This window comes from Bombus terrestris, unplaced genomic scaffold (assembly GCF_910591885.1).
Source record: "Bombus terrestris unplaced genomic scaffold, iyBomTerr1.2, whole genome shotgun sequence".
Classification (NCBI taxonomy): domain Eukaryota; kingdom Metazoa; phylum Arthropoda; class Insecta; order Hymenoptera; family Apidae; genus Bombus; species Bombus terrestris.
The window spans coordinates 4052916-4078258 of NW_025963552.1; positions in this window are offsets into that span (position 1 = coordinate 4052916).

Consider the following 25343-nt stretch of genomic DNA (forward strand, 5'->3'; position numbering starts at 1 on the left):
CTAAAGTGCAATGTGATGTCCGAAGTGGCTGACAAAATTAGGTACTAACACGATATATATGCATATTGCAAGGTATATGTATACCTTGCAAATTGTGATCGTTGCTCGCTCGCTCCGCTCGCTCGTAAAAATTTAGTCCAACCTCACATCCGATCCGACACGTTCGCAAATTCGAAATAAGTCGCCTTCATATCGAATGACTAACGCAAGAGGGATTGGTTTTAGGTTAGGCTATAGCTTTCGAGCGAGCGCAGCGAGCGAGAGACGCGTAAAGGTGTGTCGCAATCCAACGGTTTGGCACATACTGACATTGAAATATTCGCACCAGCCCGAGGAGACGGAAGTCTTTATCCTATTGCCTACTGACAAATGTTTACAGTTTATGAATAGTATCACATAAATAGTACTATTTCCACATACTACAGCGCAATGTGATGTCCGAAATGGCTGACAAAATTAGGTAATAACACGAAATGTATGCAAGGCAATATAAGGTATATGTATAGCTTGGAAATTGTGATCGTTTCTCGCTCGCTCCGCTCGCTCGTAAAAATCTACTCCAACCTCACAACCGATCCGACACGTTCGCAAATTCGAAATAAGTCGCCTTCATATCGAATGACTAACGCAAGAGGGATTGGTTTTATGTTAGGCTATAGTTTTCGAGCGAGCGCAGCGAGCGAGAGACGCGTAAAGGTGTGTCATAATCCAACGGTTTGGCACATACTGACATTGAAACATTCACACCAGCCCGAGGAGCCGGAAGTCTTTATCATATTGCCTACTGACAAATGTTAACAGTTTGTGAATAATTTCACATAAATAGTACTATTTCCACATACTACAGTGCAATGTGATGTCCGAAGTGGCTGACAAAATTAGGTAATAACACGAAATGTATGCAAGGCAATATAAGGTATATGTATACCTTGCAAATTTTGATCGTTGCTCGCTCGCTCCGCTCGCTCTTAAAAATTTAGTCCAACCTCACATCCGATCCGACACGTTCGCAAATTCGAAATAAGTCGCCTTCATATCGAATGACTAACGCAAGAGTGATTGGTTTTAGGTTAGGCTATAGTTTTCGAGCGAGCGCAGCGAGCGAGAGTCGCGTAAAGGTGTGTCACAATCCAACGGTTTGGCACATACGGACATTGAAACATTCGCACCAGCCCGAGGAGCCGGAAGTCTTTATCCTATTGCCTACTGACAAATGTTTACAGTTTATGAATAGTACCACATAAATAGTACTATTTCCACATACTACAGTGCAATGTGATGTCCGAAGTGGCTGACAAAATTAGGTACTAACACGATATATATGCATATTGCAAGGTATATGTATACCTTGCAAATTGTGATCGTTGCTCGCTCGCTCCGCTCGCTCGTAAAAATTTAGTCCAACCTCACATCCGATCCGACACGTTCGCAAATTCGAAATAAGTCGCCTTCATATCGAATGACTAACGCAAGAGGGATTGGTTTTAGGTTAGGCTATAGTTTTCGAGCGAGCGAGAGACGCGTAAACGTGTGTCACAATCCAACGGTTTGGTACATACGGACATTGAAACATTCGCACCAGCCCGAGGAGCCGGAAGTCTTTATCCTATTGCCTACTGACAAATGTTTACAGTTTATGAATAGTTTCACCTAAATAGTACTATTTCCACATAGTGCAGTGCAATGTGATGTCCGAAATGGCTGACAAAATTAGGTAATAACACAAAATGTATGCAAGGCAATATAAGGTATATGTATACCTTGCAAATTGTGATAGTTGCTCGCTCGCTCCGCTCGCTCGTAGTTATCTACTCCAACCTCACCACCGATCCGACACGTTCGCAAATTCGAAATATGTCGCCTTCATATCGAATAATGAACGCAAGATGGATTGGTTTTAGGTTAGGCCACAGTTTTCGAGCGAGCGCAGCGAGCGAGAGACGCGTAAAGGTGTGTCACAATCGAACGGTTTGGCACATACTGACATTGAAACATTCGCACCAGCCCGAGGAGCCGGAAGTCTTTATCATATTGCCTACTGACAAATGTTTACAGTTTATGAATAGTTTCACATAAATAGTACTATTTCCACATAGTACAGTGCAATGTGATGTCCGAAATGGCTGACAAAATTAGGTAATAACACGAAATGTATGCAAGGCAATATAAGGTATATGTATACCTTGCAAATTGTGATCGTTGCTCGCTCGCTCCGATCGCTCGTAAAAATTTAGTCCAACCTCACATACGATCCGACACGATCGCAAATTCGAAATAAGTCGCCTTCATATCGAATGACTAACGCAAGAGGGATTGGTTTTAGGTTAGGCTATAGTTTTCGAGCGAGCGCAGCGAGCGAGAGACGCGTAAAGGTGTGTCACAATCCAACGGTTTGGCACATACTGACATTGAAACATTCGCACCAGCACGAGGAGCCGGAAGTCTTTATCATATTGCGTACTGACAAATGTTTACAGTTTGTGAATAGTTTCATCTAAATAGTACTATTTCCACATACTACAGTGCAATGTGATGTCCGAAGTGGCTGACAAAATTAGGTACTAACACGATATATATGCATATTGCAAGGTATATGTATAGCTTGGAAATTGTGATCGTTTCTCGCTCGCTCCGCTCGCTCGTAAAAATCTACTCCCACCTCACAACCGATTCGCCACGTTCGCAAATTCGAAATAAGTCGCCTTCATATCGAATGACTAACGCAAGAGGGATTGGTTTTATGTTAGGCTATAGTTTTCGAGCGAGCGCAGCGAGCGAGAGACGCGTAAAGGTGTGTCACAATCCAACGGTTTGGCACATACGGACATTGAAACATTCGCACCAGCCCGAGGAGCCGGAAGTCTTTATCCTATTGCCTGCTGACAAATGTTTACAGTTTGTGAATAGTTTCACATAAATAGTACTATTTCCACATACTACAGTCCAATGTAATGTCCGAAGTGGCTGACAAAATTAGGTACTAACACGATATATATGCATATTGCAAGGTATATGTATACCTTGCAAATTGTGATCGTTGCTCGCTCGCTCCGCTCCCTCGTAAAAATTTAGTCCAACCTCACATACGATCCGACACGTTCGCAAATACGAAATATGTCGCCACCATATCGAATAATGAACGCAAGATGGATTGGTTTTAGGTTACGCTATAGTTTTCGAGCGAGCGAGAGACGCGTAAAGGTGTGTCACAATCCAACGGTTTGGCACATACGGACATTGAAACATTCGCACCAGCCCGAGGAGCCGGAAGTCTTTATCCTATTGCCTACTGACAAATGTTTACAGTTTATGAATAGTATCACATAAATAGTACTATTTCCACATACTACAGTGCAATGTGATGTCCGAAATGGCTGACAAAATTAGGTAATAACACGAAATGTATGCAAGGCAATATAAGGTATATGTATAGCTTGGAAATTGTGATCGTTGATCGCTCGCTCCGCTCGCTCGTAAAAATTTAGTCCAACCTCACATCCGATCCGACACGTTCCCAAATTCGAAATAATTCGCCTTCATATCGAATGACTAACGCAAGAGGGATTGGTTTTATGTTGGTCTATAGTTTTCGAGCGAGCGCAGCGAGCGAGACACGCGTAAAGGTGTGTCACAATCCAACGGTTTGGCACATACGGACATTGAAACATTCGCACCATCCCGAAGAGCCGGAAGTCTTTATCCTATTGCCTACTGACAAATGTTTACAGTTTATGAATAGTTTCACATAAATAGTACTATTTCCACATAGTACAGTGCAATGTGATGTCCGAAGTGGCTGACAAAATTAGGTACTAACACGATATATATGTATATTGCAAGGTATATGTATACCTTGCAAATTGTGATCGTTGCTCGCTCGCTCCGCTCGCTCGTAAAAATTTAGTCCAACCTCACATCCGATCCGACACGTTCGCAAATTCGAAATAAGTCGCCTTCATATCGAATGACTAACGCAAGAGGGATTGGTTTTAGGTTAGGCTATCGTTTTCGAGCGAGCGCAGCGAGCGAGACACGCGTAAAGGTGTGTCACAATCCAACGGTTTGTCACATACGGACATTGAAACATTCGCACCAGCCCGAGGAGCCGGAAGTCTTTATCCTATTGCCTACTGACAAATGTTTACAGTTTATGAATAGTATGACATAAATAGTACCACTTCCACATACTAAAGTGCAATGTGATGTCTGTAGTGGCTGACAAAATTAGGTACTAACACGAAATGTATGCAAGGCAATATAAGGTATATGTATACCTTGCAAATTGTGATCGTTGCTCGCTCGCTCCGCTCGCTCGTAAAAATTTAGTCCAACCTCACATACGATCCGACACGTTCGCAAATTCTAAATAAGTCGCCTTCATATCGAATGACTAGCGCAAGAGGGATTGGTTTTAGGTTAGGCTATAGTTTTCGAGCGAGCGCAGCGAGCGAGAGACGCGTAAAGGTGAGTCACAATCCAACGGTTTGGCACATACGGACATTGAATCATTCGCACCAGCCCGTGGAGCCGGAAGTGTTTATCCTATTGCCTACTGACAAATGTTTACAGTTTATGAATAGTATCACATAAATAGTACTATTTCCACATACTACAGTGCAATGTGATGTCCGAAATGGCTGACAAAATTAGGTAATAACACGAAATGTATGCAAGGCAATATAAGGTATATGTATACCTTGCAAATTGTGATCGTTGCTCGCTCGCTCCGATCGCTCGTAAAAATTTAGTCCAACCTCACATACGATCCGACACGTTCGCAAATTCGAAATAAGTCGCCATCATATCGAATGACTAACGCAAGAGGGATTGGTTTTAGGTTAGGCTATAGTTTTCGAGCGAGCGCAGCGAGCGAGAGACGCGTAAAGGTGTGTCACAATCCAACGGTTTGGCACATACGGACATTGAAACATTCGCACCAGCCCGAGGAGCCGGAAGTCTTTATCCTATTGCCTGCTGACAAATGTTTACAGTTTGTGAATAGTTTCACATAAATAGTACTATTTCCACATACTACAGTCCAATGTAATGTCCGAAGTGGCTGACAAAATTAGGTACTAACACGATATATATGCATATTGCAAGGTATATGTATACCTTGCAAATTGTGATCGTTGCTCGCTGGCTCCGCTCCCTCGTAAAAATTTAGTCCAACCTCAAATACGATCCGACACGTTCGCAAATACGAAATATGTCGCCACCATATCGAATAATGAACGCAAGATGGATTGGTTTTAGGTTACGCTATAGTTTTCGAGCGAGCGAGAGACGCGTAAAGGTGTGTCACAATCCAACGGTTTGGCACATACGGACATTGAAACATTCGCACCAGCCCGAGGAGCCGGAAGTCTTTATCCTATTGCCTACTGACAAATGTTTACAGTTTATGAATAGTATCACATAAATAGTACTATTTCCACATACTACAGTGCAATGTGATGTCCGAAGTTGCTGACAAAATTAGGTAATAACACGAAATATATGCAAGGCAATATAAGGTATATGTATACCATGCAAATTGTGATCGTTGCTCGCTCGCTCCGCTCGCTCGTAAAAATTTAGTCCAACCTCACATCCGATCCGACACGTTCGCAAATTCCAAATAAGTCGCCTTCATATCGAATGACTAGCGCAAGAGGGATTGGTTTTACGTTAGGCTATAGTTTTCGAGCGAGCGCAGCGAGCGAGAGACGCGTAAAGGTGAGTCACAATCCAACGGTTTGGCACATACGGACATTGAATCATTCGTACCAGCCCGTGGAGCCGGAAGTCTTTATCCTATTGCCTACTGACAAATGTTTACAGTTTATGAATAGTATCACATAAATAGTACTATTTCCACATACTAAAGTGCAATGTGATGTCCGAAGTGGCTGACAAAATTAGGTACTAACGCGATATATATGCATATTGCAAGGTATATGTATACCTTGCAAATTGTGATCGTTGCTCGCTCGCTCCGCTCGCTCGTAAAAATTTAGTCCAACCTCACATACGATCCGACACGTTCGCAAATTCGAAATAAGTCGCCTTCATATCGAATGACTAACGCAAGAGGGATTGGTTTTAGGTTAGGCTATAGTTTACGAGCGAGCGCAGCGAGCGAGAGACGCGTAAAGGTGTGTCACAATCCAACGGTTTGGCACATACGGACATTGAAACATTCGCACCAGCCCGAGGAGCCGGAAGTCTTTATCCCATTGCCTACTGACAAATGTTTACAGTTTATGAATAGTATCACATAAATAGTACTATTTCCACATACTAAAGTGCAATGTGATGTCCGATGTGGCTGACAAAATTAGGTACTAACACGATATATATGCATATTGCAAGGTATATGTATAGCTTGGAAATTGTGATCGTTTCTCGCTCGCTCCGCTCGCTCGTCAAAATCTACTCCCACCTCACAACCGATCCGACACGTTCGCAAATTCAAAATAAGTCGCCTTCATATCGAATGACTGACGCAAGAAGCATTGGTTTTAGGTTAGGCTATAGTTTTCGACCGAGCGCAGCGAGCGAGAGACGCGTAAAGATGTGTCACAATCCAACGGTTTGGCACATACGGACATTGAAACATTCGCACCAGCCCGAGGAGCCGGAAGTATTTATCCTATTGCCTACTGACAAATGTTTACAGTTTATGAATAGTATCACATAAATAGTACTATTTCCACATACTACAGTCCAATGTAATGTCCGAAGTGGCTGACAAAATTAGGTACTAACACGATATATATGCATATTGCAAGGTATATGTATACCTTGCAAATTGTGATCGTTGCTCGCTCGCTCCGCTCGCTCGTAAAAATTTAGTCCAACCTCACATACGATCCGACACGTTCGCAAATTCGAAATATGTCGCCACCATATCGAATAATGAACGCAAGATGGATTGGTTTTAGGTTACGCTATAGTTTTCGAGCGAGCGAGAGACGCGTAAAGGTGTGTCACAATCCAACGGTTTGGCACATACGGACATTGAAACATTCGCACCAGCCCGAGGAGCCGGAAGTCTTTATCCTATTGCCTACTGACAAATGTTTACAGTTTATGAATAGTATCACATAAATAGTACTATTTCCACATACTGCAGTGCAATGTGATGTCCGAAGTGGCTGACAAAATTAGGTAATAACACGAAATATATGCAAGGCAATATAAGGTATATGTATACCATGCAAATTGTGATCGTTGCTCGCTCGCTCCGCTCGCTCGTAAAAATTTAGTCCAACCTCACATCCGATCCGACACGTTCGCAAATTCCAAATAAGTCGCCTTCATATCGAATGACTAGCGCAAGAGGGATTGGTTTTAGGTTAGGCTATAGTTTTCGAGCGAGCGCAGCGAGCGAGAGACGCGTAAAGGTGAGTCACAATCCAACGGTTTGGCACATACGGACATTGAATCATTCGCACCAGCCCGTGGAGCCGGAAGTCTTTATCCTATTGCCTACAGACAAATGTTTACAGTTTATGAATAGTATCACATAAATAGTACTATTTCCACATACTAAAGTGCAATGTGATGTCCGAAGTGGCTGACAAAATTAGGTACTAACGCGATATATATGCATATTGCAAGGTATATGTATACCTTGCAAATTGTGATCGTTGCTCGCTCGCTCCGCTCGCTCGTAAAAATTTAGTCCAACCTCACATACGATCCGACACGTTCGCAAATTCCAAATAAGTCGCCTTCATATCGAATGACTAGCGCAAGAGGGATTGGTTTTAGGTTAGGCTATAGTTTTCGAGCGAGCGCAGCGAGCGAGAGACGCGTAAAGGTGAGTCACAATCCAACGGTTTGGCACATACGGACATTGAATCATTCGCACCAGCCCGTGGAGCCGGAAGTGTTTATCCTATTGCCTACTGACAAATGTTTACAGTTTATGAATAGTATCACATAAATAGTACTATTTCCACATACTACAGTGCAATGTGATGTCCGAAATGGATGACAAAATTAGGTAATAACACGAAATGTATGCAAGGCAATATAAGGTATATGTATACCTTGCAAATTGTGATCGTTGCTCGCTCGCTCCGATCGCTCGTAAAAATTTAGTCCAACCTCACATACGATCCGACACGTTCGCAAATTCGAAATAAGTCGCCATCATATCGAATGACTAACGCAAGATGGATTGGTTTTAGGTTAGGCTATAGTTTTCGAGCGAGCGCAGCGAGCGAGAGACGCGTAAAGGTGTGTCACAATCCAACGGTTTGGCACATACGGACATTGAAACATTCGCACCAGCCCGAGGAGCCGGAAGTCTTTATCCTATTGCCTGCTGACAAATGTTTACAGTTTGTGAATAGTTTCACATAAATAGTACTATTTCCACATACTACAGTCCAATGTAATGTCCGAAGTGGCTGACAAAATTAGGTACTAACACGATATATATGCATATTGCAAGGTATATGTATACCTTGCAAATTGTGATCGTTGCTCGCTCGCTCCGCTCCCTCGTAAAAATTTAGTCCAACCTCACATACGATCCGACACGTTCGCAAATACGAAATATGTCGCCACCATATCGAATAATGAACGCAAGATGGATTGGTTTTAGGTTACGCTATAGTTTTCGAGCGAGCGAGAGACGCGTAAAGATGTGTCACAATCCAACGGTTTGGCACATACGGACATTGAAACATTCGCACCAGCCCGAGGAGCCGGAAGTCTTTATCCTATTGCCTACTGACAAATGTTTACAGTTTATGAATAGTATCACATAAATAGTACTATTTCCACATACTACAGTGCAATGTGATGTCCGAAATGGCTGACAAAATTAGGTAATAACACGAAATGTATGCAAGGCAATATAAGGTATATGTATAGCTTGGAAATTGTGATCGTTGATCGCTCGCTCCGCTCGCTCGTAAAAATTTAGTCCAACCTCACATCCGATCCGACACGTTCCCAAATTCGAAATAATTCGCCTTCATATCGAATGACTAACGCAAGAGGGATTGGTTTTATGTTGGTCTATAGTTTTCGAGCGAGCGCAGCGAGCGAGGCACGCGTAAAGGTGTGTCACAATCCAACGGTTTGGCACATACGGACATTGAAACATTCGCACCAGCCCGAGGAGCCGGAAGTCTTTATCCTATTGCCTACTGACAAATGTTTACAGTTTATGAATAGTTTCACATAAATAGTACTATTTCCACATAGTACAGTGCAATGTGATGTCCGAAGTGGCTGACAAAATTAGGTTATAACACGAAATATATGCAAGGCAATAGAAGGTATATGTATACCTTGCAAATTGTGATCGTTGCTCGCTCGTTCCGCTCGCTCGTAAAAATTTAGTCCAACCTCACATCCGATCCGACACGTTCGCAAATTCCAAATAAGTCGCCTTCATATCGAATGACTAGCGCAAGAGGGATTGGTTTTAGGTTAGGCTATAGTTTTCGAGCGAGGGCAGCGAGCGAGAGACGCGTAAAGGTGAGTCACAATCCAACGGTTTGGCACATACGGACATTGAATCATTCGCACCAGCCCGTGGAGCCGGAAGTCTTTATCCTATTGCCTACTGACAAATGTTTACAGTTTATGAATAGTATCACATAAATAGTACTATTTCCACATAATAAAGTGCAATGTGATGTCCGAAGTGGCTGACAAAATTAGGTACTAACGCGATATATATGCATATTGCAAGGTATATGTATACCTTGCAAATTCTGATCGTTGCTCGCTCGCTCCAGTCGCTCGTAAAAATTTAGTCCAACCTCACATACGATCCGACACGTTCGCAAATTCGAAATAAGTCGCCTTCATATCGAATGACTAACGCAAGAGGGATTGGTTTTATGTTGGTCTATAGTTTTCGAGCGAGCGCAGCGAGCGAGACACGCGTAAAGGTGTGTCACAATCCAACGGTTTGGCACATACGGACATTGAAACATTCGCACCAGCCCGAGGAGCCGGAAGTCTTTATCCTATTGCCTACTGACAAATGTTTACAGTTTATGAATAGTTTCACATAAATAGTACTATTTCCACATAGTACAGTGCAATGTGATGTCCGAAGTGGCTGACAAAATTAGGTACTAACACGATATATATGTATATTGCAAGGTATATGTATACCTTGCAAATTGTGATCGTTGCTCGCTCGCTCCGCTCGCTCGTAAAAATTTAGTCCAACCTCACATCCGATCCGACACGTTCGCAAATTCGAAATATGTCGCCACCATATCGAATAATGAACGCAAGATGGATTGGTTTTAGGTTACGCTATAGTTTTCGAGCGAGCGCAGCGAGCGAGTGACGCGTAAAGGTGTGTCACAATCCAACGGTTTGGCACATACTGACATTGAAACATTCGCACCAGCCCGAGGAGCCGGAAGTCTTTATCATATTGCCTACTGACAAATGTTTACAGTTTGTGAATAGTATCACATAAATAGTACTATTTCCACATACTAAAGTGCAATGTGATGTCCGAAGTGGCTGACAAAATTAGGTACTAACACGATATATATGCATATTGCAAGGTATATGTATACCTTGCAAATTGTGATCGTTGCTCGCTCGCTCCGCTCGCTCGTAAAAATTTAGTCCAACCTCACATCCGATCCGACACGTTCGCAAATTCGAAATAAGTCGCCTTCATATCGAATGACTAACGCAAGAGGGATTGGTTTTAGGTTAGGCTATAGCTTTCGAGCGAGCGCAGCGAGCGAGAGACGCGTAAAGGTGTGTCGCAATCCAACGGTTTGGCACATACTGACATTGAAATATTCGCACCAGCCCGAGGAGACGGAAGTCTTTATCCTATTGCCTACTGACAAATGTTTACAGTTTATGAATAGTATCACATAAATAGTACTATTTCCACATACTACAGCGCAATGTGATGTCCGAAATGGCTGACAAAATTAGGTAATAACACGAAATGTATGCAAGGCAATATAAGGTATATGTATAGCTTGGAAATTGTGATCGTTTCTCGCTCGCTCCGCTCGCTCGTAAAAATCTACTCCCACCTCACAACCGATCCGACACGTTCGCAAATTCGAAATAAGTCGCCTTCATATCGAATGACTAACGCAAGAGGGATTGGTTTTATGTTAGGCTATAGTTTTCGAGCGAGCGAGAGACGCGTAAAGGTGTGTCACAATCCAACGGTTTGGCACATACGGACATTGAAACATTCGCACCAGCCCGAGGAGCCGGAAGTCTTTATCCTATTGCCTACTGACAAATGTTTACAGTTTATGAATAGTATCACATAAATAGTACTATTTCCACATACTACAGTGCAATGTGATGTCCGAAGTGGCTGACAAAATTAGGTAATAACACGAAATATATGCAAGGCAACATTAGGTATATGTATTGCTTGGAAATTGTGATCGTTGCTCACTCGCTCCGCTCGCTCGTAAAAATTTAGTCCAACCTCACATACGATCCGACACGTTCGCAAATTCGAAATAAGGTGCCTTCATATCGAATGACTAACGCAAGAGGGATTGGTTTTAGGTTAGGCTATAGTTGTAGAGCGAGCGCAGCGAGCGAGAGACGCGTAAAGGTGTGTCACAATCCAACGGTTTGGCACATACGGACATTGAAACATTCGCACCAGCCCGAGGAGCCGGAAGTCTTTATCCTATTGCCTACTGACAAATGTTTACAGTTTATGAATAGTTTCACATAAATAGTACTATTTCCACATAGTACAGTGCAATGTGATGTCCGAAATGGCTGACAAAATTAGGTACTAACACGATATATATGCATATTGCAAGGTATATGTATACCTTGCAAATTGTGATCGTTACTCGCTCGCTCCGCTCGCTCGTAAAAATTTAGTCCAACCTCACATCCGATCCGACACGTTCGCAAATTCGAAATAAGTCGCCTTCATGTCGAATGACTAACGCAAGAGGGATTGGTTTTAGGTTAGGCTGTCGTTTTCGAGCGAGCGCAGCGAGCGAGACACGCGTAAATGTGTGTCACAATCCAACGGTTTGTCACATACGGACATTGAAACATTCGCACCAGCCCGAGGAGCCGGAAGTCCTTATCCTATTGCCTACTGACAAATGTTTACAGTTTATGAATAGTATCACATAAATAGTACTATTTCCACATACTAAAGTGCAATGTGATATCCGAAGTGGCTGACAAAATTAGGTACTAACACGATATATATGCATATTGCAAGGTATATGTATAGCTTGGAAATTGTGATCGTTTCTCGCTCGCTCCGCTAGCTCGTAAAAATCTACTCCCACCTCACAACCGATTCGCCACGTTCGCAAATTCGAAATAAGTCGCCTTCATATCGAATGACTAACGCAAGAGCGATTGGTTTTATGTTAGGCTATAGTTTTCGAGCGAGCGCAGCGAGCGAGAGACGCGTAAAGGTGTGTCACAATCCAACGGTTTGGCACATACGGACATTGAAACATTCGCACCAGCCCGAGGAGCCGGAAGTCTTTATCCTATTGCCTGCTGACAAATGTTTACAGTTTGTGAATAGTTTCACATAAATAGTACTATTTCCACATACTACAGTCCAATGTAATGTCCGAAGTGGCTGACAAAATTAGGTACTAACACGATATATATGCATATTGCAAGGTATATGTATACCTTGCAAATTGTGATCGTTGCTCGCTTGCTCCGCTCCCTCGTAAAAATTTAGTCCAACCTCACATACGATCCGACACGTTCGCAAATTCGAAATATGTCGCCACCATATCGAATAATGAACGCAAGATGGATTGGTTTTAGGTTACGCTATAGTTTTCGAGCGAGCGAGAGACGCGTAAAGGTGTGTCACAATCCAACGGTTTGGCACATACGGACATTGAAACATTCGCACCAGCCCGAGGAGCCGGAAGTCTTTATCCTATTGCCTACTGACAAATGTTTACAGTTTATGAATAGTATCACATAAATAGTACTATTTCCACATACTGCAGTGCAATGTGATGTCCGAAGTGGCTGACAAAATTAGGTAATAACACGAAATATATGCAAGGCAATATAAGGTATATGTATACCATGCAAATTGTGATCGTTGCTCGCTCGCTCCGCTCGCTCGTAAAAATTTAGTCCAACCTCACATCCGATCCGACACGTTCGCAAATTCCAAATAAGTCGCCTTCATATCGAATGACTAGCGCAAGAGGGATTGGTTTTAGGTTAGGCTATAGTTTTCGAGCGAGCGCAGCGGGCGAGAGACGCGTAAAGGTGAGTCACAATCCAACGGTTTGGCACATACTGACATTGAATCATTCGCACCAGCCCGTGGAGCCGGAAGTCTTTATCCTATTGCCTACTGACAAATGTTTACAGTTTATGAATAGTATCACATAAATAGTACTATTTCCACATACTAAAGTGCAATGTGATGTCCGAAGTGGCTGACAAAATTAGGTACTAACGCGATATATATGCATATTGCAAGGTATATGTATACCTTGCAAATTGTGATCGTTGCTCGCTCGCTCCGCTCGCTCGTAAAAATTTAGTCCAACCTCACATACGATCCGACACGTTCGCAAATTCCAAATAAGTCGCCTTCATATCGAATGACTAGCGCAAGAGGGATTGGTTTTAGGTTAGGCTATAGTTTTCGAGCGAGCGCAGCGAGCGAGAGACGCGTAAAGGTGAGTCACAATCCAACGGTTTGGCACATACGGACATTGAATCATTCGCACCAGCCCGTGGAGCCGGAAGTCTTTATCCTATTGCCTACTGACAAATGTTTACAGTTTATGAATACTATCACATAAATAGTACTATTTCCACATACTAAAGTGCTATGTGATGTCCGAAGTGGCTGACAAAATTAGGTAATAACACGAAATGTATGCAAGGCAATATAAGGTATATGTATAGCTTGGAAATTGTGATCGTTGATCGCTCGCTCCGCTCGCTCGTAAAAATTTAGTCCAACCTCACATCCGATCCGACACGTTCCCAAATTCGAAATAATTCGCCTTCATATCGAATGACTAACGCAAGAGGGATTGGTTTTATGTTGGTCTATAGTTTTCGAGCGAGCGCAGCGAGCGAGACACGCGTAAAGGTGTGTCACAATCCAACGGTTTGGCACATACGGACATTGAAACATTCGCACCAGCCCGAGGAGCCGGAAGTCTTTATCCTATTGCCTACTGACAAATGTTTACAGTTTATGAATAGTTTCACATAAATAGTACTATTTCCACATAGTACAGTGCAATGTGATGTCCGAAGTGGCTGACAAAATTAGGTACTAACACGATATATATGTATATTGCAAGGTATATGTATGCCTTGCAAATTGTGATCGTTGCTCGCTCGCTCCGCCCGCTCGTAAAAATTTAGTCCAACCTCACATCCGATCCGACACGTTCGCAAATTCGAAATATGTCGCAACCATGTCGAATAATGAACGCAAGATGGATTGGTTTTAGGTTACGCTATAGTTTTCGAGCGAGCGAGAGACGCGTAAAGGTGTGTCACAATCCAACGGTTTGGCACATACGGACATTGAAACATTCGCACCAGCCCGAGGAGCCGGAAGTCTTTATCCTATTGCCTACTGACAAATGTTTACAGTTTATGAATAGTATCACATAAATAGTACTATTTCCACATACTGCAGTGCAATGTGATGTCCGAAGTGGCTGACAAAATTAGGTAATAACACGAAATATATGCAAGGCAATATAAGGTATATGTATACCATGCAAATTGTGATCGTTGCTCGCTCGCTCCGCTCCCTCGTAAAAATTTAGTCCAACCTCACATCCGATCCGACACGTTCGCAAATTCCAAATAAGTCGCCTTCATATCGAATGACTAGCGCAAGAGGGATTGGTTTTAGGTTAGGCTATAGTTTTCGAGCGAGCGCAGCGAGCGAGAGACGCGTAAAGGTGAGTCACAATCCAACGGTTTGGCACATACGGACATTGAATCATTCGCACCAGCCCGTGGAGCCGGAAGTCTTTATCCTATTGCCTACAGACAAATGTTTACAGTTTATGAATAGTATCACATAAATAGTACTATTTCCACATACTAAAGTGCAATGTGATGTCCGAAGTGGCTGACAAAATTAGGTACTAACGCGATATATATGCATATTGCAAGGTATATGTATACCTTGCAAATTGTGATCGTTGCTCGCTCGCTCCGCTCGCTCGTAAAAATTTAGTCCAACCTCACATACGATCCGACACGTTCGCAAATTCCAAATAAGTCGCCTTCATATCGAATGACTAGCGCAAGAGGGATTGGTTTTAGGTTAGGCTATAGTTTTCGAGCGAGCGCAGCGAGCGAGAGACGCGTAAAGGTGAGTCACAATCCAACGGTTTGGCACATACGGACATTGAATCATTCGCACCAGCCCGTGGAGCCGGAAGTGTTTATCCTATTGCCTACTGACAAATGTTTACAGTTTATGAATAGTATCACATAAATAGTACTATTTCCACATACTACAGTGCAATGTGATGTCCGAAATGGATGACAAAATTAGGTAATAACACGAAATGTATGCAAGGCAATATAAGGTATATGTATACCTTGCAAATTGTGATCGTTGCTCGCTCGCTCCGATCGCTCGTAAAAATTTAGTCCAACCTCACATCCGATCCGACACGTTCGCAAATTCGAAATAAGTCGCCATCATATCGAATGACTAACGCAAGAGGGATTGGTTTTAGGTTAGGCTATAGTTTTCGAGCGAGCGCAGCGAGCGAGAGACGCGTAAAGGTGTGTCACAATCCAACGGTTTGGCACATACGGACATTGAAACATTCGCACCAGCCCGAGGAGCCGGAAGTCTTTATCCTATTGCCTGCTGACAAATGTTTACAGTTTGTGAATAGTTTCACATAAATAGTACTATTTCCACATACTACAGTCCAATGTAATGTCCGAAGTGGCTGACAAAATTAGGTACTAACACGATATATATGCATATTGCAAGGTATATGTATACCTTGCAAATTGTGATCGTTGCTCGCTCGCTCCGCTCCCTCGTAAAAATTTAGTCCAACCTCACATACGATCCGACACGTTCGCAAATACGAAATATGTCGCCACCATATCGAATAATGAACGCAAGATGGATTGGTTTTAGGTTACGCTATAGTTTTCGAGCGAGCGAGAGACGCGTAAAGGTGTGTCACAATCCAACGGTTTGGCACATACGGACATTGAAACATTCGCACCAGCCCGAGGAGCCGGAAGTCTTTATCCTATTGCCTACTGACAAATGTTTACAGTTTATGAATAGTATCACATAAATAGTACTATTTCCACATACTACAGTGCAATGTGATGTCCGAAGTTGCTGACAAAATTAGGTAATAACACGAAATATATGCAAGGCAATATAAGGTATATGTATACCATGCAAATTGTGATCGTTGCTCGCTCGCTCCGCTCGCTCGTAAAAATTTAGTCCAACCTCACATCCGATCCGACACGTTCGCAAATTCCAAATAAGTCGCCTTCATATCGAATGACTAGCGCAAGAGGGATTGGTTTTACGTTAGGCTGTAGTTTTCGAGTGAGCGCAGCGAGCGAGAGACGCGTAAAGGTGAGTCACAATCCAACGGTTTGGCACATACGGACATTGAATCATTCGCACCAGCCCGTGGAGCCGGAAGTCTTTATCCTATTGCCTACTGACAAATGTTTACAGTTTATGAATAGTATCACATAAATAGTACTATTTCCACATACTAAAGTGCAATGTGATGTCCGAAGTGGCTGACAAAATTAGGTACTAACGCGATATATATGCATATTTCAAGGTATATGTATACCTTGCAAATTGTGATCGTTGCTCGCTCGCTCCGCTCGCTCGTAAAAATTTAGTCCAACCTCACATACGATCCGACACGTTCGCAAATTCGAAATAAGTCGCCTTCATATCGAATGACTAACGCAAGAGGGATTGGTTTTAGGTTAGGCTATAGTTTACGAGCGAGCGCAGCGAGCGAGAGACGCGTAAAGGTGTGTCACAATCCAACGGTTTGGCACATACGGACATTGAAACATTCGCACCAGCCCGAGGAGCCGGAAGTCTTTATCCCATTGCCTACTGACAAATGTTTACAGTTTATGAATAGTATCACATAAATAGTACTATTTCCACATACTAAAGTACAATGTGATGTCCGATGTGGCTGACAAAATTAGGTACTAACACGATATATATGCATATTGCAAGGTATATGTATAGCTTGGAAATTGTGATCGTTTCTCGCTCGCTCCGCTCGCTCGTCAAAATCTACTCCCACCTCACAACCGATCCGACACGTTCGCAAATTCAAAATAAGTCGCCTTCATATCGAATGACTGACGCAAGAAGCATTGGTTTTAGGTTAGGCTATATTTTTCGACCGAGCGCAGCGAGCGAGAGACGCGTAAAGATGTGTCACAATCCAACGGTTTGGCACATACGGACATTGAAACATTCGCACCAGCCCGAGGAGCCGGAAGTCTTTATCCTATTGCCTACTGACAAATGTTTACAGTTTATGAATAGTATCACATAAATAGTACTATTTCCACATACTACAGTGCAATGTGATGTCCGAAATGGCTGACAAAATTAGGTAATAACACGAAATGTATGCAAGGCAATATAAGGTATATGTATAGCTTGGAAATTGTGATCGTTGATCGCTCGCTCCGCTCGCTCGTAAAAATTTAGTCCAACCTCACATCCGATCCGACACGTTCCCAAATTCGAAATAATTCGCCTTCATATCGAATGACTAACGCAAGAGGGATTGGTTTTATGTTGGTCTATAGTTTTCGAGCGAGCGCAGCGAGCGAGGCACGCGTAAAGGTGTGTCACAATCCAACGGTTTGGCACATACGGACATTGAAACATTCGCACCAGCCCGAGGAGCCGGAAGTCTTTATCCTATTGCCTACTGACAAATGTTTACAGTTTATGAATAGTTTCACATAAATAGTACTATTTCCACATAGTACAGTGCAATGTGATGTCCGAAGTGGCTGACAAAATTAGGTAATAACACGAAATATATGCAAGGCAATAGAAGGTATATGTATACCTTGCAAATTGTGATCGTTGCTCGCTCGTTCCGCTCGCTCGTAAAAATTTAGTCCAACCTCACATCCGATCCGACACGTTCGCAAATTCCAAATAAGTCGCCTTCATATCGAATGACTAGCGCAAGAGGGATTGGTTTTAGGTTAGGCTATAGTTTTCGAGCGAGGGCAGCGAGCGAGAGACGCGTAAAGGTGAGTCACAATCCAACGGTTTGGCACATACGGACATTGAATCATTCGCACCAGCCCGTGGAGCCGGAAGTCTTTATCCTATTGCCTACTGACAAATGTTTACAGTTTATGAATAGTATCACATAAATAGTACTATTTCCACATACTAAAGTGCAATGTGATGTCCGAAGTGGCTGACAAAATTAGGTACTAACGCGATATATATGCATATTGCAAGGTATATGTATACCTTGCAAATTCTGATCGTTGCTCGCTCGCTCCAGTCGCTCGTAAAAATTTAGTCCAACCTCACATACGATCCGACACGTTCGCAAATTCGAAATAAGTCGCCTTCATATCGAATGACTAACGCAAGAGGGATTGGTTTTATGTTGGTCTATAGTTTTCGAGCGAGCGCAGCGAGCGAGACACGCGTAAAGGTGTGTCACAATCCAACGGTTTGGCACATACGGACATTGAAACATTCGCACCAGCCCGAGGAGCCGGAAGTCTTTATCCTATTGCCTACTGACAAATGTTTACAGTTTATGAATAGTTTCACATAAATAGTACTATTTCCACATAGTACAGTGCAATGTGATGTCCGAAGTGGCTGACAAAATTAGGTACTAACACGATATATATGTATATTGCAAGGTATATGTATACCTTGCAAATTGTGATCGTTGCTCGCTCGCTCCGCTCGCTCGTAAAAATTTAGTCCAACCTCACATCCGATCCGACACGTTCGCAAATTCGAAATATGTCGCCACCATATCGAATAATGAACGCAAGATGGATTGGTTTTAGGTTACGCTATAGTTTTCGAGCGAGCGCAGCGAGCGAGTGACGCGTAAAGGTGTGTCACAATCCAACGGTTTGGCACATACTGACATTGAAACATTCGCACCAGCCCGAGGAGCCGGAAGTCTTTATCATATTGCCTACTGACAAATGTTTACAGTTTGTGAATAGTATCACATAAATAGTACTATTTCCACATACTAAAGTGCAATGTGATGTCCGAAGTGGCTGACAAAATTAGGTACTAACACGATATATATGCATATTGCAAGGTATATGTATACCTTGCAAATTGTGATCGTTGCTCGCTCGCTCCGCTCGCTCGTAAAAATTTAGTCCAACCTCACATCCGATCCGACACGTTCGCAAATTCGAAATAAGTCGCCTTCATATCGAATGACTAACGCAAGAGGGATTGGTTTTAGGTTAGGCTATAGCTTTCGAGCGAGCGCAGCGAGCGAGAGACGCGTAAAGGTGTGTCGCAATCCAACGGTTTGGCACATACTGACATTGAAATATTCGCACCAGCCCGAGGAGACGGAAGTCTTTATCCTATTGCCTACTGACAAATGTTTACAGTTTATGAATAGTATCACATAAATAGTACTATTTCCACATACTACAGCGCAATGTGATGTCCGAAATGGCTGACAAAATTAGGTAATAACACGAAATGTATGCAAGGCAATATAAGGTATATGTATAGCTTGGAAATTGTGATCGTTTCTCGCTCGCTCCGCTCGCTCGTAAAAATCTACTCCCACCTCACAACCGATCCGACACGTTCGCAAATTCGAAATAAGTCGCCTTCATATCGAATGACTAACGCAAGAGGGATTGGTTTTATGTTAGGCTATAGTTTTCGAGCGAGCGAGAGACGCGTAAAGGTGTGTCACAATCCAACGGTTTGGCACATACGGACATTGAAACATTCGCACCAGCCCGAGGAGCCGGAAGTCTTTAACCTATTGCCTACTGACAAATGTTTACAGTTTATGAATAGTATCACATAAATAGTACTATTTCCACATACTACAGTGCAATGTGATGTCCGAAGTGGCTGACAAAATTAGGTAATAACACGAAATATATGCAAGGCAACATTAGGTATATGTATAGCTTGGAAATTGTGATCGTTGCTCACTCGCTCCGCTCGCTCGTAAAAATTTAGTCCAACCTCACATACGATCCGACACGTTCGCAAATTCGAAATAAGTTGCCTTCATATCGAATGACTAACGCAAGAGGGATTGGTTTTAGGTTAGGCTATAGTTGTAGAGCGAGCGCAGCGAGCGAGAGACGCGTAAAGGTGTGTCACAATCCAACGGTTTGGCACATACGGACATTGAAACATTCGCACCAGCCCGAGGAGCCGGAAGTCTTTATCCTATTGCCTACTGACAAATGTTTACAGTTTATGAATAGTTTCACATAAATAGTACTATTTCCACATAGTACAGTGCAATGTGATGTCCGAAATGGCTGACAAAATTAGGTACTAACACGATATATATGCATATTGCAAGGTATATGTATACCTTGCAAATTGTGATCGTTACTCGCTCGCTCCGCTCGCTCGTAAAAATTTAGTCCAACCTCACATCCGATCCGACACGTTCGCAAATTCGAAATAAGTCGCCTTCATGTCGAATGACTAACGCAAGAGGGATTGGTTTTAGGTTAGGCTGTCGTTTTCGAGCGAGCGCAGCGAGCGAGACACGCGTAAAGGTGTGTCACAATCCAACGGTTTGTCACATACGGACATTGAAACATTCGCACCAGCCCGAGGAGCCGGAAGTCCTTATCCTATTGCCTACTGACAAATGTTTACAGTTTATGAATAGTATCACATAAATAGTACTATTTCCACATACTAAAGTGCAATGTGATATCCGAAGTGGCTGACAAAATTAGGTACTAACACGATATATATGCATATTGCAAGGTATATGTATAGCTTGGAAATTGTGATCGTTTCTCGCTCGCTCCGCTAGCTCGTAAAAATCTACTCCCACCTCACAACCGATTCGCCACGTTCGCAAATTCGAAATAAGTCGCCTTCATATCGAATGACTAACGCAAGAGCGATTGGTTTTATGTTAGGCTATAGTTTTCGAGCGAGCGCAGCGAGCGAGAGACGCGTAAAGGTGTGTCACAATCCAACGGTTTGTCACATACGGACATTGAAACATTCGCACCAGCCCGAGGAGCCGGAAGTCCTTATCCTATTGCCTACTGACAAATGTTTACAGTTTATGAATAGTATCACATAAATAGTACTATTTCCACATACTAAAGTGCAATGTGATATCCGAAGTGGCTGACAAAATTAGGTACTAACACGATATATATGCATATTGCAAGGTATATGTATAGCTTGGAAATTGTGATCGTTTCTCGCTCGCTCCGCTAGCTCGTAAAAATCTACTCCCACCTCACAACCGATTCGCCACGTTCGCAAATTCGAAATAAGTCGCCTTCATATCGAATGACTAACGCAAGAGCGATTGGTTTTATGTTAGGCTATAGTTTTCGAGCGAGCGCAGCGAGCGAGAGACGCGTAAAGGTGTGTCACAATCCAACGGTTTGGCACATACGGACATTGAAACATTCGCACCAGCCCGAGGAGCCGGAAGTCTTTATCCTATTGCCTGCTGACAAATGTTTACAGTTTGTGAATAGTTTCACATAAATAGTACTATTTCCACATACTACAGTCCAATGTAATGTCCGAAGTGGCTGACAAAATTAGGTACTAACACGATATATATGCATATTGCAAGGTATATGTATACCTTGCAAATTGTGATCGTTGCTCGCTTGCTCCGCTCCCTCGTAAAAATTTAGTCCAACCTCACATACGATCCGACACGTTCGCAAATTCGAAATATGTCGCCACCATATCGAATAATGAACGCAAGATGGATTGGTTTTAGGTTACGCTATAGTTTTCGAGCGAGCGAGAGACGCGTAAAGGTGTGTCACAATCCAACGGTTTGGCACATACGGACATTGAAACATTCGCACCAGCCCGAGGAGCCGGAAGTCTTTATCCTATTGCCTACTGACAAATGTTTACAGTTTATGAATAGTATCACATAAATAGTACTATTTCCACATACTGCAGTGCAATGTGATGTCCGAAGTGGCTGACAAAATTAAGTAATAACACGAAATATATGCAAGGCAATATAAGGTATATGTATACCATGCAAATTGTGATCGTTGCTCGCTCGCTCCGCTCGCTCGTAAAAATTTAGTCCAACCTCACATCCGATCCGACACGTTCGCAAATTCCAAATAAGTCGCCTTCATATCGAATGACTAGCGCAAGAGGGATTGGTTTTAGGTTAGGCTATAGTTTTCGAGCGAGCGCAGCGGGCGAGAGACGCGTAAAGGTGAGTCACAATCCAACGGTTTGGCACATACTGACATTGAATCATTCGCACCAGCCCGTGGAGCCGGAAGTCTTTATCCTATTGCCTACTGACAAATGTTTACAGTTTATGAATAGTATCACATAAATAGTACTATTTCCACATACTAAAGTGCAATGTGATGTCCGAAGTGGCTGACAAAATTAGGTACTAACGCGATATATATGCATATTGCAAGGTATATGTATACCTTGCAAATTGTGATCGTTGCTCGCTCGCTCCGCTCGCTCGTAAAAATTTAGTCCAACCTCACATACGATCCGACACGTTCGCAAATTCCAAATAAGTCGCCTTCATATCGAATGACTAGCGCAAGAGGGATTGGTTTTAGGTTAGGCTATAGTTTTCGAGCGAGCGCAGCGAGCGAGAGACGCGTAAAGGTGAGTCACAATCCAACGGTTTGGCACATACGGACATTGAATCATTCGCACCAGCCCGTGGAGCCGGAAGTCTTTATCCTATTGCCTACTGACAAATGTTTACAGTTTATGAATACTATCACATAAATAGTACTATTTCCACATACTAAAGTGCAATGTGATGTCCGAAGTGGCTGACAAAATTAGGTAATAACACGAAATGTATGCAAGGCAATATAAGGTATATGTATAGCTTGGAAATTGTGATCGTTGATCGCTCGCTCCGCTCGCTCGTAAAAATTTAGTCCAACCTCACATCCGATCCGACACGTTCCCAAATTCGAAATAATTCGCCTTCATATCGAATGACTAACGCAAGAGGGATTGGTTTTATGTTGGTCTATAGTTTTCGAGCGAGCGCAGCGAGCGAGACACGCGTAAAGGTGTGTCACAATCCAACGGTTTGGCACATACGGACATTGAAACATTCGCACCAGCCCGAGGAGCCGGAAGTCTTTATCCTATTGCCTACTGACAAATGTTTACAGTTTATGAATAGTTTCACATAAATAGTACTATTTCCACATAGTACAGTGCAATGTGATGTCCGAAGTGGCTGACAAAATTAGGTACTAACACGATATATATGTATATTGCAAGGTATATGTATGCCTTGCAAATTGTGATCGTTGCTCGCTCGCTCCGCCCGCTCGTAAAAATTTAGTCCAACCTCACATCCGATCCGACACGTTCGCAAATTCGAAATATGTCGCAACCATGTCGAATAATGAACGCAAGATGGATTGGTTTTAGGTTACGCTATAGTTTTCGAGCGAGCGCAGCGAGCGAGTGACGCGTAAAGGTGTGTCACAATCCAACGGTTTGGCACATACTGACATTGAAACATTCGCACCAGCCCGTGGAGCCGGAAGTCTTTATCCTATTGCCTACTGACAAATGTTTACAGTTTATGAATAGTATCACATAAATAGTACTATTTCCACATACTAAAGTGCAATGTGATGTCCGAAGTGGCTGACAAAATTAGGTACTAACGCGATATATATGCATATTGCAAGGTATATGTATACCTTGCAAATTGTGATCGTTGCTCGCTCGCTCCGCTCGCTCGTAAAAATTTAGTCCAACCTCACATACGATCCGACACGTTCGCAAATTCGAAATAAGTCGCCTTCATATCGAATGACTAACGCAAGAGGGATTGGTTTTAGGTTAGGCTATAGTTTACGAGCGAGCGCAGCGAGCGAGAGACGCGTAAAGGTGTGTCACAATCCAACGGTTTGGCACATACGGACATTGAAACATTCGCACCAGCCCGAGGAGCCGGAAGTCTTTATCCCATTGCCTACTGACAAATGTTTACAGTTTATGAATAGTATCACATAAATAGTACTATTTCCACATACTAAAGTGCAATGTGATGTCCGATGTGGCTGACAAAATTAGGTACTAACACGATATATATGCATATTGCAAGGTATATGTATAGCTTGGAAATTGTGATCGTTTCTCGCTCGCTCCGCTCGCTCGTCAAAATCTACTCCCACCTCACAACCGATCCGACACGTTCGCAAATTCAAAATAAGTCGCCTTCATATCGAATGACTGACGCAAGAAGCATTGGTTTTAGGTTAGGCTATAGTTTTCGAGCGAGCGCAGCGAGCGAGAGACGCGTAAAGGTGTGTGACAATCCGACGGTTTGGCACATACGGACATTGAAACATTCGCACCAGCCCGAGAAGCCGGAAGTCTTTATCCTATTGCCTACTGACAAATGTTTACAGTTTATGAATAGTATCACATAAATAGTACTATTTCCACATACTACAGTGCAATGTGATGTCCGAAATGGCTGACAAAATTAGGTAATAACACGAAATTTATTCAAGGCAATATAAGGTATATGTATAGCTTGGAAATTGTGATCGTTGATCGCTCGCTCCGCTCGCTCGTAAAAATTTAGTCCAACCTCACATACGATCCGACACGTTCGCAAATTCGAAATAAGTCGCCTTCATATCGAATGACTAACGCAAGAGGGATTGGTTTTAGGTTAGGCTATAGTTTTCGAGCGAGCGCAGCGAGCGAGAGACGCGTAAAGGTGTGTCACAATCCAACGGTTTGGCACATACGGACATTGAAACATTCGCACCAGCCCGAGGAGCCGGAAGTCTTTATCCTATTGCCTACTGACAAATGTTTACAGTTTATGAATAGTATCACATAAATAGTACTATTTCCACATACTACAGTGCAATGTGATGTCCGAAGTGGCTGACAAAATTAGGTAATAACACGAAATATATGCAAGGCAACATTAGGTATATGTATAGCTTGGAAATTGTGATCGTTGCTCACTCGCTCCGCTCGCTCGTAAAAATTTAGTCCAACCCCACATCCGATCCGACACGTTCGCAAATTCGAAATATGTCGCCACCATATCGAATAATGAACGAAGATGGATTGGTTT